The sequence below is a fragment of the Coregonus clupeaformis genome, chromosome 24 (assembly GCF_020615455.1).
Source record: "Coregonus clupeaformis isolate EN_2021a chromosome 24, ASM2061545v1, whole genome shotgun sequence".
NCBI classification, from domain to species: domain Eukaryota; kingdom Metazoa; phylum Chordata; class Actinopteri; order Salmoniformes; family Salmonidae; genus Coregonus; species Coregonus clupeaformis.
In genome coordinates, this window is record NC_059215.1 from 58,888,555 (window position 1) to 58,905,804 (window position 17,250).

General features: G+C 43.4%; 1 protein-coding gene across 1 annotated transcript in view; it reads right to left on the reverse strand.

Moving 5' to 3' along the window:
• The window catches only part of LOC121538632 (protein Wnt-5a-like), an 81,085-nt gene extending 68,562 nt beyond the window's left edge, over positions 1–12,523 (reverse strand). The window contains exon 1 of the mRNA XM_041846814.1: positions 11,838–12,523. The gene's annotated coding sequence lies outside the window, so the exon portion shown is untranslated. The remainder of the gene's footprint in view (positions 1–11,837) is intronic.
• Between the last annotated feature and the right edge of the window lie 4,727 nt (positions 12,524–17,250).

A 17,250-nucleotide genomic window follows, 5' to 3' on the forward strand; every position in this document is an offset into this window, starting at 1 on the left:
TACTTTTCAACAACTTTGTCCCTGACCTGATTGGAGAGCTCCTAGGTCTTCATGGTGCCGCTTGCTTGGTGGTGCCCCTTGCTTAGTGGTTTTTGCAGACTCTGGGGCCTTTCAGAACAGGTGTATATGTACAGTGAGGGAATAAAGTATTTGATCCCATGCTGATTTTGTACGTTTGCCCACTGACAAAACATGATCAGTCTATAATTTTAATGGTAGGTTTTGAACAGTGAGAGACAGAATAACAACAAAAAAATCTAGAACAATGCATGTCAAAAATGTTATAAATTGATTTGCATTTTAATGAGGGAAATAAGTATTTGACCCCCTCTCAATCAGAAAGATGTCTGGCTCCCAGGTGTCTTTTATACAGGTAAGGAGCTGAGATTAGGAGCACACTCTTAAAGGGAGTGCTCCTAATCTCAGCTTGTTACCTGTATAAAAGACACCTGTCCACAGAAGCAATCAATCAATCAGATTCCAAACTCTCCACCATGGCCAAGACCAAAGAGCTCTCCAAGGATGTCAGGGACAAGATTGTAGACCTACACAAGGCTGGAATGGGCTACAAGACCATCACCAAGCAGCTTGGTGAGAAGGTGACAACAGTTGGTGCGATTATTCGCAAATGGAAGAAACACAGAATAACTGTCTATCTCCCTCAGCCTGGGGCTCCATGCAAGATATCACCTCGTGGAGTTGCAAAGATCATGAGAATGGTGAGGAATCAGCCCAGAACTACACGGGAGGATCTTGTCAATGATCTCAAGGCAGCTGGGACCATAGTCACCAAGAAAACAATTGGTAACACACTACGCCTGGAAGGACTGAAATCCTGCAGCGCCCTCAAGGTCCCCCTGCTCAAGAAAGCACATATACAGGCCCGTCTGATGTTTACCAATGAACATCTGAATGATTCAGAGGAGAACTGGGTGAAAGTGTTGTGGTCAGATGAGACCAAAATCGAGCTCTTTGGCATCAACTCAACTCGCCGTGATTGGAGGAGGAGGAATGCTGCCTATGACCCCAAGAACACCATCCCCACCGTCAAACGTGGAGGTGGAAACATTATGCTTTGGGGTTGTTTTTCTGCTAAGGGGAGAGGACAACTTCACCGCATCAAAGGGACGATGGACGGGGCCATGTACAAATCTTGGGTGAGAACCTCCTTCCCTCAGCCAGGGCATTGTAAATGGGTCGTGGATGGGTATTCCAGCATGACAATGACCCAAAACACACGGCCAAGGCAACAAAGGAGTGGCTCAAGAAGAAGCACATTAAAGTCCTGGAGTGGCCTAGCCAGTCTCCAGACCTTAATCCCATAGAAAATCTGTGGAGGGAGCTGAAGGTTCGAGTTGCTAAACGTCAGCCTCGAAACCTTAATGAAGATCTGCAAAGAGGAGTGGGACAAAATCCCTCCTGAGACATGTGCAAACCTGTTGGCCAACTACAAGAAACGTCTGACCTCTGATTTGCCAACAAGGGTTTTGCCACCATGTACTAAGTCAAGTTTTGCAAATACTTATTTCCCTCATTAAAATGCAAATCAATTTATCCTAGCTCTTATCCTTCTAGAGTTATCCGCTGCCTTTGAACTGTGAACCATCAGATCCTCCTCTCCGAGTTGGGTATCTCCAACCTGACAGGTCGCTATTACCAGGTGGCGTGGCGAGAATCTGTCTCCGCACCACGTGCTCTCACCACTGGTGTCCCCCAGGGCTCAGTTCTAGGCACTCTCCTATTCTCTCTATACACCAAGTCACTTGGCTCTGTCATATCCTCACATGGTCTCGCCTATCATTGCTACGCAGACGACACACAATTAATGTTCTCCTTTCCCCCTTCTGATAACCAGGTGGCGAATCGCATCTCTGCATTTCTGGCAGACATATCAGTGTGGATGTCGGATCACCACCTCAAGCTGAACCTTGGCAAGACGGAGCTGCTCTTCCTCCCGGGGAAGGACTGCCCGCTCCATGATCTCGCCATCACCGTTGACAACTCCATTGTGTCCTCCTCCCAGAGTGCAAAGAACCTTGAAGTGACCCTGAACAATACCCTGTCATTCTCCGCTAACATCAAAGCGGTGACCCGATCCTGCAGGTTCATGCTCTACAACATTCGCAGAATACGACCCTACCTTACACAGAAAGCGGCACAGGTCCTAATCCAGGCACTTGTCATCTCCCGTCTGTATTACTGCAACTCGCTGTTGGCTGGACTCCCTGCCTGTGCCATTAAACCCCTGCAACTTATCCAGAACGCTGCAGCCTGTCTGGTGTTCATCCTTCCCAAGTTCTCTCATGTCACCCCGCTCCTCCGCACACTCCACTGGCTTCCAGTTGAGGCCCGCATCTACTACAAGACCATGGTGCTTGCCTACGGAGCTATGAGGGGAACGGCACCTCCTTACCTTCAGGTTCTAATCAGACCCTACACCCAAACGAAGGCACTACGTTCATCCACCTCTGGCCTGCTAGCTCCCCTACTTCTACGGAAGTACAGTTCCCGCTTAGCCCAGTCAAAGCTATTCGCTGCTCTTGCACCCCAATGTTGGAACAAGCTCCTCCACGATGCCAGGACAGCAGAGTCACTGACCACCTTCCGGAGACACTTGAAACCGTACCTCTAAGGAATACCTGGAATAGTATAAAGTAATCCTTCTTCCCCCACCGCCCATAAAAAAAGGAAAAAGGTGGTTTTCCCACTGGCTATCATAAGTTGAATGCACCAATTTGTAAGTCGCTCTGGATAAGAGCGTCTGCTAAATGAAGTAAATGAAAATACAATTTTTGACATGCGTTCTTCTGGATTTTTGTTGTTGTTATTCTGTCTCTCACTGTTCAAATAAACCTACCATTAAAATTATAGACTGATCATGTCTTTGTCAGTGGATAAACGTACAAAATCAGCAGGGGATCAAATACTTTTTTCCCCCTCACTGTAGATATAGGACAGACTAAGGTCATGAGTCATGAAGGCAGTCAAATTCGCTTATTTGAGCTGTTCTTGCCATAGTATGGACTTGGTCTTTCACCGAATACAGCTATCTTCTGTATACCCCCCCTACCTTGCCTCAACACAACTGATTGGCTCAAATGCATTAAGGCTGCACACCTGTTAATTGAAATGCATTCCAGGTGACTACCTCATGAAGCTGGTTGAGAGAATGCCAAGAGTGTGCAAAGCTTTCATCAAGGCTAAGGGTGGCTATTTAAAGAATCTCATTTTAATTTGTTTAACACTTTTTTGGTTACTATATGTGCTATTTCATAGTTTGTCTTCACTATTATTCTACAATGTTAAAAATAGTAAAAATAAAGAAACACCCTTGAATGAGTAGGGGTCCAAACTTTTCACCGGTAGTGTATATATACATACAGTGGGGAGCACAAGTATTTGATACACTGCCGATTTTGCAGGTTTTCCTACTTACAAAGCATGTAGAGGTCTGTACTTTTTATCATAGGTACACTTCAACTGTAAGAGACTGAATCTAAAACAGAAATCCAGAAAATCACACTGTATGATTGTTTAGTAAGTAATTTGCATATTATTGCATGACTTAAGTATTTTATCACCTATCAACCAGTAAGAATTCCATCTCTCACAGACCTGTTAGTTTTTCTTTAAGAAGCCCTCCTGTTCTCCACTCATTACCTGTATTAACTGCACCTGTTTGAACTCGTTACCTGTACAAAAGACACCTGTCCACACACTCAATCAAACAGACTCCAACCTCTCCACAATGGCCAAGACCAGAGAGCTGTGTAAGGACATCAGGGATAAAATTGTAGACCTGCACAAGGCTGGGATGGGCTACAGGACAATAGGCAAGCAGCTTGGTGAGAAGGCAACAACTGTTGGAGCAATTATTAGAAAATGGAAGAAGTTCAAGATGACGGTCAATCACCCTCGGTCTGGGGCTCCACGCAAGATCTCACCTCGTGGAGCATCAATGATCATGAGGAAGGTGAGGGATCAGCCCAGAACTACACAGCAGTACCTGGTCAATGACCTGAAGAGAGATGGGACCACAGTCTCAAAGAAAACCATTAGAAACACACTACGCCGTCATGGATTAAAATCCTGCAGCGCACGCAAGGTCCCCCTGCTCAAGCCAGCGCATGTCCAGGCCCGTCTGAAGTTTGCCAATGACCATCTGGATGATCCAGAGGAGGAATGGGAGAAGGTAATGTGGTCTAAACTCCACTCGCTGTGTTTGGAGGAAGAAGAAGGATGAGTACAACCCCAATAACACCATCCCAACCGTGAAGCATGGAGGTCGAAACATCATTCTTTGGGGATGCTTTTCTGCAAAGGGGACAGGACGACTGCACCGTATTGAGGGGAGGATGGATGGGGCCATGTATCGCGAGATCTTGGCCAACAACCTCCACCTCTCAGTAAGAGCGTTGAAGATGGGTCGTGGCTGGGACTTCCAGCATGACAACGACCCGAAACACACAGCCAGGGCTACTAAGGAGTGGCTCCGTAAGAAGCATCTCAAGGTCCTGGAGTGGCCTAGTCAGTCTCCAGACCTGAACCCAATAGAAAATCTTTGGAGGGAGCTGAAAGTCCGTATTGCCCAGCGACAGCCCCGAAACCTGAAGGATCTGGAGAAGGTCTGTATGGAGGAGTGGGCCAAAATCCCTGCTGCAGTGTGTGCAAACCTGGTCAAGACCTATAGGAAACGTATGATCTCTGTAATTGCAAACAAAGGTTTCTGTACCAAATATTAAGTTCAGCTTTTCTGATGTATCAAATACTTATGTCATGCAATAAAATGCAAATGAATTACTTAAAAATCATACAATGTGATTTTCTGGATTTTTGTTTTAGATTCCGTCTCTCACAGTTGAAGTGTACCTATGATAAAAATGACAGACCTCTACATGCTTTGTAAGTAGGAAAACCTGCAAAATCGGCAGTGTATCAAATTCTTGTTCTCCCCACTGTACCAAGTGTAGGCAAAGAACCTTGAGGGTTATGGGGATTTGATAAATCAACAGCTACATCAAACTCTGAAATGACTGCTAAAATGTCATTTTAATTTGCTTTAGCGGTTTTCCATTGACATATAAAAGCATGTGGACACCCTTTCAAATTAGCGGATTTGGCTATTTCAGCCACACCCATATCAAATCGAGCACACAGGCATGCAATCCTCATAGACAAACATTGGCAGTACTATGGCCCATACTGAAGTGCTCAGTGACTTTCAACGTGGCACTGTCACAGAATGCCACCTTTCCAACAAGTCAGTTTGTCAAATTTCTGCCCTGCTAGAGCTGCCCCGGTCAACTGTAAGTGCTGTTACTGTGTAGTGGAAACGTCTAGGAGCAACAACAGCTCAGCTACAAAGTGGTAGGCCACACAAGCTCACACAACTGGACCGCCAAGTGCTGAAGCGTGTGGCGGGTAAAAATTGGCCGTCCTCGGTTGCAACACTCACTACTGAGCTCCAAACTGCCTCTGGCAGTAACGTCAGCACAAGTAAAGTTCGTTGGGAGCTTCATGAAATGGGTTTCCATGGCCGAGCAGCTGCACACAAGCCTAAGAACATCATGCGGACTGCCAAGCGTCGGCTCGAGTGGTGTAAAGCTTGCCGCCATTGGACTCTGGAGCTGGGGAAACGCGTTCTCTGTAGTGATGAATCACACTTCACCATCTGGCAGTCCAACGGACAAATCTGGGATTGGTGGATGCCAGGAGAACGCTTAGTGCCAACTGTAAAATTTGGTGGAGGAGGAATAATGGTCTGGGGCTGTTTTTCATGGTTCAGGCTAGCTCAAGTGAAGGGAAATCTTAACGCTACAGCATACAATGACATTCTATATGATTCTGTGCTTCCAACTTTGTGGTAACAGTTTGAGAAGGCCATATTCTGTTTCAGCATGACAATGCCCCCGTGCACAAAGCAAGGTCGATACAGAAATGGTTTGTCGAGATCAGTGTGGAAGAACTTGAATGGCCTGCACAGAGCCCTGACCTCAACCCTATCGAACACTTTTGGGATTAATTGGAACGCAGACTGCGAGCCAGGCCTAATCGCCCAACATCAGTGCCCGACTTCACTAATTCTCGTGGCTGAATGGAAGTAAGTCCCTAGTGGAAAGCCTTCCCAGAAGAGTGGAGGCTTTTATAGCAGCAAAAGGGGGGACCAACTCCATATTAATGCCCATGAATTGCATGTAGTGCATATCAATATTGCTGCTGCACGATTTCACCTGGTCAGAAAAATGGCTAGATGACACTGTTAGCTATTTATGGAACGGGGAAAATCGAATTCATATGTTGCAACATTGTTCCCGAGGTCTGACTGGCAAACAGCAAGGTTCATACAAACCTGTGCCGTTGCAAACTCAATGCTAGCTAAAAGCAACAGGAGATGTGTTTAATAAAAGCATACAGACTTAGATAAAAAAAATAGGTTCTATATAGAACCTTTGTCAATTGAATATCGGAAGTTTACATACACTTCGGTTGGAGTCATTAAAACTCGTTTTTCAACTACTCCACACATTTCTTGTTACCAAACTATAGTTTTGGCAAGTCGGTTAGGACATCTACATTGTGCATGACACAAGTAATTTTTCCAACAATTCTTTAGACAGATTATTTCCCTGTATCACAATTCCAGTGGGTTAGAAGTTTACATACACTAAGTTGACTGTGCCTTTAAAACAGATTGGAAAAATCCAGGAAATTATGTCATGGCTTTAGAACCTTCTGATAGGCTACTTGACATCATTGAGTCAATTGGAGGTGTACCTGTGGATGTATTTCAAGGCCTACCTTCAAACTCAGTGCCTCTTTGCTTGACATCATGGGAAAATCAAAATAAATCAGCCAAGACCTCAGCAAATATATTGTAGACCTCCACAAGTCTGGTTCATCCATAAGAGTAATTTCAAAATGACTGAAGGTACCATGTTCATCTATACAAACAATAGTACGCAAGTATAAACACCATGGGACCACGCAGCCATCAAAACGCTCAGGAAGGAGACGCGTTCTGTTTCCTAGAGATGAACTTATTTTGGTGTGAACAGTGTAAATCAATCCCAGAACAGCAGCAAAGGACCTTGTGAAGATGCTGGAGGAAAAGGTACAAAATTATCTATTTCCACAGTAAAACAAGTCCTATATCGACATGACCTGAAAGGCCGCTCAGCAAGGAAGAAGCCACTGCTCCAAAACCGCCATAAAAAAAGCCAGACTATGGTTTGCATCTGCACATGGGGACAAAGATCATACTTTTTGGAGAAATGTCCTCTGGACTGATGAAACAAAAATATAACTGTTTGGCCATAATGACTATCGTTATGTTTGAAGGAACAACGGGTTGGCTTGCAAGCTGAAGAACAACATCCCAACCATGAAGCACAGGGGCGGCAGCATCATGCTGTGGGGGTGCTTTGCTGCAGGAGGGACTGGTGCACTTCACAAAATAGATGGCGAAGGAAAATTATGTGGATATATTGAAGCAACATCTCAAGACATCAGTCAGGAAGTTAAAGCTTGGTAGCAAATGGGCCTTCCAAATGGACAATGACCCCAAGCATACTTCCAAAGTTGTGGCAAAATGGCTTAAGGACAACAAAGTCAAGTTATTGGAGTGGCCATCACAAAGGCCTGACGCGTGTGAGCAAGGAGGCCTACAAACCTGACTCAGTTACACCAGCTCTGTCAGGAGGAATGGGCCAAAATTCAACCAACTTATTGTGGGATGCTTGTGGAAGGCTACCCGAAATGTTTCACCCAAGTTAAACAATTTAAAGGCAATGCTACCAAATACTAATTGAGTGTATGTAAACTTCTGACCCACTGGGAATGTGATGAAAGAACTAAAAGCTGAATTAAATCATTCTCTCTACTATTATTCTGACATTTCACATTCTTAAAATAAAAGTGGTGATCCTAAATGACCTAAAACAGGGAATTTTTACTAGGATTAAATGTCAGGAATTGTGAAAAACTGAAATTAAATGTATTTAGCTAATGTGTATGTAAACTTCCGACTTCAACTGTAAGTGCCATTCTGATTCAAAAACCAACTGCTAATCCTTTCCAGCATTACGACACTAGAGGATGGTGGTTGAACCAACTTGCAAGTAGCCTAACGTTACCAATAAGCACGTTATTTTTCAATAATTAAGGTAAACAAGGTTGATTATTTAATTCAAATATTAAGTCAAAGTCATGTGATAAACTATAGGCTAGATAAATAAAGTTGAAACATTATTGGAATTTGAGCACATTTAATACAGTCTAACTTATTTTAATTGGACCCAGCCTGACATTGACAATTATCTAATCATTTTTTATTTATTTCAGTATTTCAGTGTGGAGTCAATTGAGGGGACTAGCCTGTGTTTCATGAAGCCATTATAAGACTGTTGCTGACTGTGAGGAGGCATGTATAAATGATTTATAATAAATTATGTAGAATAAGTATTGCTGACTCAATAGCCTTGTTAATCATTACATGACTTTTATACACTATGTTTTGCTCAGTCTGGCAGTAAGCCAGAACTATCAGAGGCAGAGGATCTCTCTCTAGGCTGCTGCTGACTAAATGTAAGTTCTTCTACTTCATTATAATTATATGTCTGTATAGCATTTTGTCTTCATTTTGGTAGATTAACTCATCCTTATTTCTGAAGATGAACACGTTTTTGCTCCTTTTTTCTTGTTCTCTGGAACCAGTCAAGCAGGTAGCCCAGCGGCTAAGGAGTTTGACCTGTGGTGGAAAGGTAGCCGGTTCGACTCCAGGGCTGGCTGCTGGGAAAAAAGGTAGAATTGATCTAACAACTGGAGGGCTGCTGGGTTCACATCCTCAAAACATTATTGAGCCCTTGAGCAACGCACTTAACCCCACAACATGCTCTCCATCCAGGGGTGCTGTATGCAGCTTGAACCACATTTTGGACAAAGTGAATTGTATTGCAAAGAACTCAACATGGGCCATCATTCAAACAAAGGAATGACTCCCTGGCCACCAGTGCATATTTCCAAACTATGTTTGCATATAATTACAAATTCTAAAAACTATGCTGGTATTCTTTTGTCCATTATTTAATTGTTAATTTAGTTATATTATTTGCTCCAAATATTACTATTTAATAGTAGTAGCCATAATTCATAAATTGCACCATGTAGGATTATGTAACCATTTTGGTTAAGTGAAGAATAACCTATAGGGTTCTGATCAAAGAACCCTATAAAAGGGTTCTATATAGAACTTTTAAGGGTTCCATATATGAAGCAAGGGATATAACCCTTTTTGGTTTATATAGGGGGGAAAATTCTAAGAGTGTATGAATGTTTGCATAATTTAAGCAGAAGTATGGGATTAAAATGCACCTGTGAAGTATATTCAATACTGTTTTTGGGCTCTGGAATAATTAGAATTTCCGCTGTTCTGATTCTAATGAAAAAGCAAATGCAACAGTGAAATTAATTAGCCTTTAATGGTCCTGCTGTTTATAAAGTGGCAACAATTGAGCGTCGATCTCTGCATGGTGATTTTAATTCACAATCCCACACACTTTCAGTTTGAGCACTGTCGCTTGCGTAGGTAATGTCCATTTCATTTCTTCTATTTTAATTACAGGTCTAATGGTATCCTATATTTAGCCAGTGAAATACCATAACCATTCAGATAATTTCTAAACAACGTTTCTGTATGAAGGAAAATGTAGGCCTACAGCCTAGTCTGCCCTAGCTAGGCTGCTCGTCCCAAATATTGCTAGTGTCATTTATTTTCTTGAACTGGAATTTCAATTCACTTCTTGAATTGACAGAACTGCTATGGAGAATATCCCAACCAGCGAAAGAAGCAGATAAACACACACCATTCATACCAGACCGCCACTCTCTGGTAAAGAGCCGGTCAGCGCACACCTAGTAGGGCTATTCAATCATGATGGCAACGGCCTGGTGTCTGCTCCACCCTAAATTGCTGTGAGTAGGCTATTATGAATGGATTTATGGCCAGAAAATAAGTGATATTCCATGTCGGCTAATAACATTATATTGACTCATATGTTGAAATAGGCTAAACCATTTTATGCACAAACACAATTAGGTGATGTAATGTTTATACCCCACGTGCATTATGCGAATACAATAAATGAATAGCCTACTATCTACACATTTACAGGGGAATAAATTAGGCCTAAATTACATGACAAAATAACGGTCAAGATTGAAATAGTTCATTTCAGATATTTACTAGCCTATTTGTTTCTGAGAATAATTGAGTAGAGAAAGTAAAGATGCCCTAATGTTTAAAATGTAGATCAATAGCCAGGTTTCCATCCAATTGGTGACATATTTGCATGCTAAAATTCTAAAATCGCATAAAAGCAATGTGCATTTTCCCAACAGAGATGTTTCCATCAAATTGACTTGTTGCAGTGTGTGATGACGTAGTGCACATACATTTTGCGGTGAAATTCCCATGTACCGAATAAAAAAGACAAGTTAAATGGCTTTCCATCGCCTTTTCAAATCGACTGATGGTTCTCACAAAAGAAATTGCGTTGTATAGTGAGTGTGCCAACTCTGGTATTGGCGCTCTGTAGAGCGCACGTATAGCCTACATCAGGGGTCTCCAACCCTGTTCCTGGAGAGCTACCCTCCTGTAGGTTTTCGCTCCAACCGCAGTTGTAACTAACCTGGTTCAGTTTATCAACCAGCTAATTATTAGAATCAGGTGTGATAGATTATGGTTAGAGTGAAAACCTATAGGACCGTAGCTCTCCAGGAACAGGGTTAAAGAGCCCTGGCCTACATGAGATCATTATGGACAAAAGAGCGATGTTATTTTTATTTATCAAACGGAAGCCAAGCATCGATGATCATGTCACCAGAATACGTCCCTCGATATTTATTGGTTTAGGAGCATCAAGCTCATCACCTTGTACTTTCACCGCCCTGTGAAGTTCATCATAATTGATTGAATCTGTAGCCTAATAAAACGGCATGCTTTCCAGACGAGTCATAGTGGGAGGACCACACATCGCGTGACTCCAAGTTTACTTTGATGGTTATTATATCAATATTTGCGCGTAAAAGCGTTTCCTACAACATTTTCGATCATTTTACCGAAACAAAAAGACCCCACCTTGTCTAGCATATTTTGTTTTGTCGATATTTGTTAAGTTTACCGGAAAAATGTCTGTTTCCATCAGGCCTGTCATTACATTTTTTATCCGACATAAAAAGGTTGGATAGAAACCTGGTTAGTCAGACATTGAATGCTCCCATAAAAAGTGTGCTTGACATTGTTCGATTATCCTTCGAAGGATAATGGCTATCAAATGATGTATTCATGTCAGATGTAGACTAAACTTCTATACATTAAAAAAAATCGCCTTCAAGCGACGCAGTTTTTTTAAACAACTTACATAGTCACCATAAATAGATTAGTGTTAATTAATAAATCATCATCAATAAATATCAGTCCCGAGCACACACAGGTTTTAGAAGGCCAGATGAGCCAGAGTATGTTTTGATGGAAGGAGAGGGAGCAGAGAAGAGTAGACCAAGAGAGGGACCAAGGGAATCATTGCAAATTCAAACATGTTGCATTACGTTTAATGCACACAAAAATAAAAATAGTTTAAAAAAGTTGCCCTACTTCAGGGTGAAGAGAACTGCTTTTGGATAGACTGCAAACTGTGGTCAAACGAACGAGAATAAATCCTAAACACACGCTTAGTGGTGGACGTAATGGAGGGAAAGTTCTTTTTTTTAAATTGGTAATCGGTCTCAATAACAATTACATAATGAACAACTCAATGGAGAGCAAACTACAGGCTACTCACCGCGGAAAACAATGTTTTACTAAAGGTAATCCACTTTGGGGAGATGATAATCAAACGAATAATTCCACTGCCAAGGGTGTAGTGGACTCAAGACTCCTTTTACCTATACAGGGTGCTCAGGTCGGTTGCAATCCAAAGCAATTAGTGCTAAATCGGGGTAGTGTCTGGTGTGTAATGGAGGAAGGTGGCGGTAACCGTGGTAATCCTGCGGCTCTCGACGCTTGTTGTCGGTAGACTGGCATGGGCGATCGTTCATGGACGAATGCGCGCAGGACAGAGGAGAACTAGTGCAGAGACCGGGGTTATTTACTGGTGAGAGGTAGCTTAAGGAGAGATATGATCCAACAGCGGTGACATCTTGAACTCAGAGCTTAATGCGTTATACCTGTGTGAAACATCCACACTGGGTTTCTCGCCACAAACCTGAAGCCATTATTTAATCCTCCATTCTGCCAGAAATACCTCTCTCTCCTGGAATCTTCAGGTGATTTTCTTTGGAACAAAAACTTTACCCGCAAAAAGTGCGTTCCCAACAGATCTAGCCTTGAGTGGTGTGGGACCCAAATTGCCGAAATTCCACGCTCACAGAGGCACTGTGTGTGTGAGAGAGAGAAGGCGCGTGGAGATCAACAGCTTTGCTTGCAGACGGTGCACTCGTGGAGATAACCCCCGCCCAGTAGTGTGAGTGTCTCTGTGTGTGTGTGCAGACAGTTTGAATCCCTCTTCTTCTTTCACCTGCCTCCTCTCGCAAACTAGCAAATCCTACCACTGATGAGTGAGGGAAAACTTCGATGGCGCACGCGCTTCACATTTTCTTCCAAAGCACATTTTTCTTCTTCAAAGTCCCACAACTTTGAGGGCAAAGAATACATCTAGGTGAAATTGAAAAAATATAAAAATAAAGGGCAGAGCAGGCTGTAACAAGACAAGCGTCTCTAACCTAAAATAAATGTATAAAGCACCCGGGGATATTATCCTATCCATGCCGGAGCCAAGTTAGGATTTTCAGGAGCAGGGGATCCAGTTACCTCCCAGTAAAAACCAACACAAGCAGGTCAACACTGTTTGCTTATACAGAGCGCTCTCATCATCCACAGGCATGTATGCATAAGCATTATGGTCATTAGAATAAGTATTATCTTATCGCTGAACATGGAAGTTTTCGCAGAACATTCGATGTGAACAAAGTTGGAGGAACAGTATATAGGGGCGAAGTGTTCCAGGTTTCTGTGTCATTATCGTTGAACAGACTCAAACCACAGGCTACACACATCCGTTCTCAGGAGCGGGAGAAGGCTGAGGCAGCTACTGTAACCATTATTCATTGGTTTATACCGTATTTCCAACAAACACAGATCTGGGCCAAATACATTTGGATTCCAGTGGATTTGAGAGGAAATAAAAGCAGAGGAACTAAAATAATCTAACTGTGTTACATTCATAGTGCCTGTCAATCTTTGAAAGGCCAGTCTCTGCAGTGCTTTTTTGTGCTCTGAGAGATGAGTGAGTCTACACTTTGAATCATTTTGTGTGTGTGTGTGTGGGGGGGGGAGCTGTTGTCTACATTGTCATCATCCATCAGGGGAGAGACACCAGTATGTACAGTAACATTTTAGTAATTTAGCAGACGCTCTTATCCAGAGTGACTTACAGTTAGTGAGTGCATACATTATTATTTTATTTTTCATACTGGCCCCCCGTGGGAATCGAACCCACAATCCTGGCATTGGAAACGCCATGCTCTACCAATTGAGCTACATCCCTGCTGGCCATTCCCTCCCCTACCCTGGACGATGCTGGGCAAATTGTGCGCTGCCCCAAGAGTCTCCCGGGGCGGCCCATGGGTCTCCCAGTCGCGGTCAGCTACGACAGAGCCTGGATTCGAACCAGGATCCCTTAGACCACTGCGCCACTCACCTCAGACCTCACACCATTGCCTGCCTGCCTGCCTAGTAGTCCCCAATCAGTGTAGAAAGTGCTGAGTCCATGCCCCATTGCTTCTGAGAGAGCGTTAGAGTGACCATGAAAACGGGTAACAAAAGCACAATCCATTCTTTGTGTCAGAAAGATTGATGATTTCAAAAGATCCACTGATACGTTGTAATAAGTGATATTAATAATAATAATATGCCATTTAGCAGACGCTTTTATCCAAAGCGACTTACAGTCATGTGTGCATACATTTTTACGTATGGGTGGTCCCGGGGATCGAACCCACTACCCTGGCGTTACAAGTGCCATGCTCTACCAATTGAGCTACAGAGGACCACTGTCACTGATCACTGATATTGATCACATCCATGTTTTATTATGTTTGAGGTTATCTGATAGAGACACATTCTCCACACAGATGAGACAATTGCCACACTTTTATTGAATGAGAAACATATTGACAAAGGCAACACACTGTAGAACAGGGTTGTCATGAAGTATGTGAGGATGGGGGGGATTTTTCAAACAAGTTTTTCCTGCAATCCAGAGCCATAATCATTATGCCTAATTCTATGTAAAAAAAAAAAAAAGTATATTTTTCTGCATAGGCTAAGGTTACCTTTTTACCTGTTCAATTGTCATTTTAATGAGGGTGTCATTCTGGCTGTTGTAAATCACATCTCAATATAATAAAACTAACATGCCTAGGATATTACATCCACATTACAAAACAGTACATGGGATCATATCACACATCAATACAAAAAAGGTGCCAGATTACATTAAAACCAAGTATTTATCTGCACAGTAGTCACAAAGTGCTTATACAGAAACCGAGCTTAAACCCCAGAGAGTAAGCAATGCAGATGTAGAAGCAAGGTGGCTAGGAAAAACTCCCTAGAAAGCCTGGAAAAAAGGAATAAACCTAGAGAGGAACCAGGCTCTGAGGGGTGGCCAGACCTGTTCTGGCTGTGCCAGGTGGAGAGTACATGGCCATTAAGGATACATCATCCTTCAAGATGTTCAAACATTCATAGATGACCAGCAGGATCAAATAATAATCACAGTGGTCATACAGGGTGCAACAGGTCGGCAACTCAGGAGTAAATGTCAGTTAGCTTTTCATAGCCAAGCATTCATAGGTTGAGGCAGCAGGTGCGGTAGAGAGAGAGGACGAGAGAGGGTCAAAACAAGATCCGGGACAAGGTAGCACATCCGGTGAACAGGTCAGGGTTCCATTGCCGCAGGCAGAACAGCTGGATCAGCAGGTGGACTGCGGACGGGGACAGCCAGGATTCGTCAGGCCAGGTAGCCCTGAGGCATGGTCCTATGGCTCAGGTCCTCCGGGAGGGGAAAGAGAGAGATAATTAGAGGGACGCCATATAAGACAGGAGAATTACACCAGATATGACGGGGGGGTGGGAACACTGTGGCCCCATCCTAAGTGAGCTCCGGACAGGGCCAGCCAGGTAGTATTGTCACGTTGTATAATGATTCGAAGACAGGCGCAGGAATACGTATTTGTTTTTTTTATTACTCCACCCATCACAAGGTACATCATGAGAAAACAACGGGGACGAAGCCCAAAACAAACATATACATATATATATACACACATATATATATATATATATATATATATACACACATATATATATATATATATACACACACATATATATACATATATATATAAAATAACACTGGAATATAACCCTAACAAAAGAGCGCAGTGTAAACCTCCAAACAAATACACGAGACGAGACCCGTAATAACAAGAGCACAATACATGGTACTCACAAAACAAACGGACATGGGACAATAATCAACAAGGACAATGGGGAACAGAGGGCACATATATTCACACACATACTAAATCAGGAGAATTGTGAACCAGGTGTAGGTAATGAGACAAGACAGTCCGGGATTGGTGGTAATGAACCATGTCAGTGACGCCTAGAATGCCGGTGACATAGACCTCCAGGGCTGGTGAACGGAATGAGCAGCAGTACCGTGGGGATCCATAACAAGTATATAACCCCTCCCACTATTGTATTTATTAAGGCTGCCAAGGCAGCAGCTATGCTTCCTGCGGTCCACACATTACACAAAAGATAAAACAGTACATCATATAGCATTATTACACCACTACATATCTACAATACAAAATGTATAATACCAACATACAACTTTTTGTACGTGTTTAAAGTGTGTGTGCTAGCTTTTGTATGTGTATGTCTGTACCTGTGTGCGTGGGTGTGTCTCTCTTCACTGCCCCTACACCAAAGGAATATCAACAGACCACTAACTTACTACCCTGAGACAAGGCCGAGTATAGCCCACGATGATCTCCCCCACCGCACGAGTCCGAGGACAGGAAGGAAGATCACGTCAGTGACAGGAACCCACTCAGGTCGATTATAGTGAAAAAATCCTGGTATTAAGTGATGCACCCCTCCCAGGGACAGAATGGGAGAGTTCAAGCAAGCCAGTTAAGCAGCCCCTGTAAAAGGGTTTGGGGCAGAGAATCTCAGTGTGGAGACGGGATCCGGCCAGGCAGAGACAGCAATGGTGGTTGTCACTCCAGTGCCTTGCCGTTCACCTTCACACCCCTGGGCCAGACTACACTTAATCATAGGACCTACTGAAGAGATGAGTCTTCAGTAAAGACTTAAAGGTTGAGACAGTCTGCGTCTCTCACATGGATCGGCAGACCATTACATAAAAATTTAGCTCTATAGGAGAAAGCCCTGCCTCAAGGTGTGTCACGCCCTGGCCTTGAGAGGCCTGTTGTCTTTAGTTGGTTTGGTCAGGGTGTGAGTTTCTATGTTATATATTCTATGTTTATGTTCTAGTTAGTCTATTTCTATGTTGCAGTGCTAGGTTGTGTTTCTAGGTTTGGCCGGGTGTGATTCCCAATCAGAAACAGCTGTCGCTCGTTGTCTCTGATTGGGGGTCATACTTAAGTAGCCCATTGCCTACTGTGTATTATGGGATCTTGTTCCTGTTAGGCTTGTATGTGTATAGCAGGAGGACTACATGTTACGTTGTTTCTTGTTTATTTAGTTAATAAACATGTACGCTTTTCACGCTGCACCATGGTCTGACCCGTCTCTCAACGTTCGTGACAGAAGATCCCACCACAAAAGGACCAAGCAGCGTGCAGAGGCGGAGCGAATAGCTTTGTCACAGGTGGGCGAATGGTGGTCATGGGAGGAGATATTAGCTGGGAAAGGACCCTGGGCAAAGGTACAGGCCCTGGCAAGAGAGGATCAACGAGAACGGGACCAACCGCTGAGGAAGCCCGAGAAGCAACCCCAAGAACAATTTTTTTGGGGGGATAGAGGGCTGGTTGGGGATCGAGAGAGAAGAGCCCCGACCACTGCACCCGGTGGTGTTCCAGTTGGAGTCCCTACGACCATGGGTCTCTCACATGGATCGGCAGACCATTACATAAAAATGTAGCTCTATAGGAGAAAGC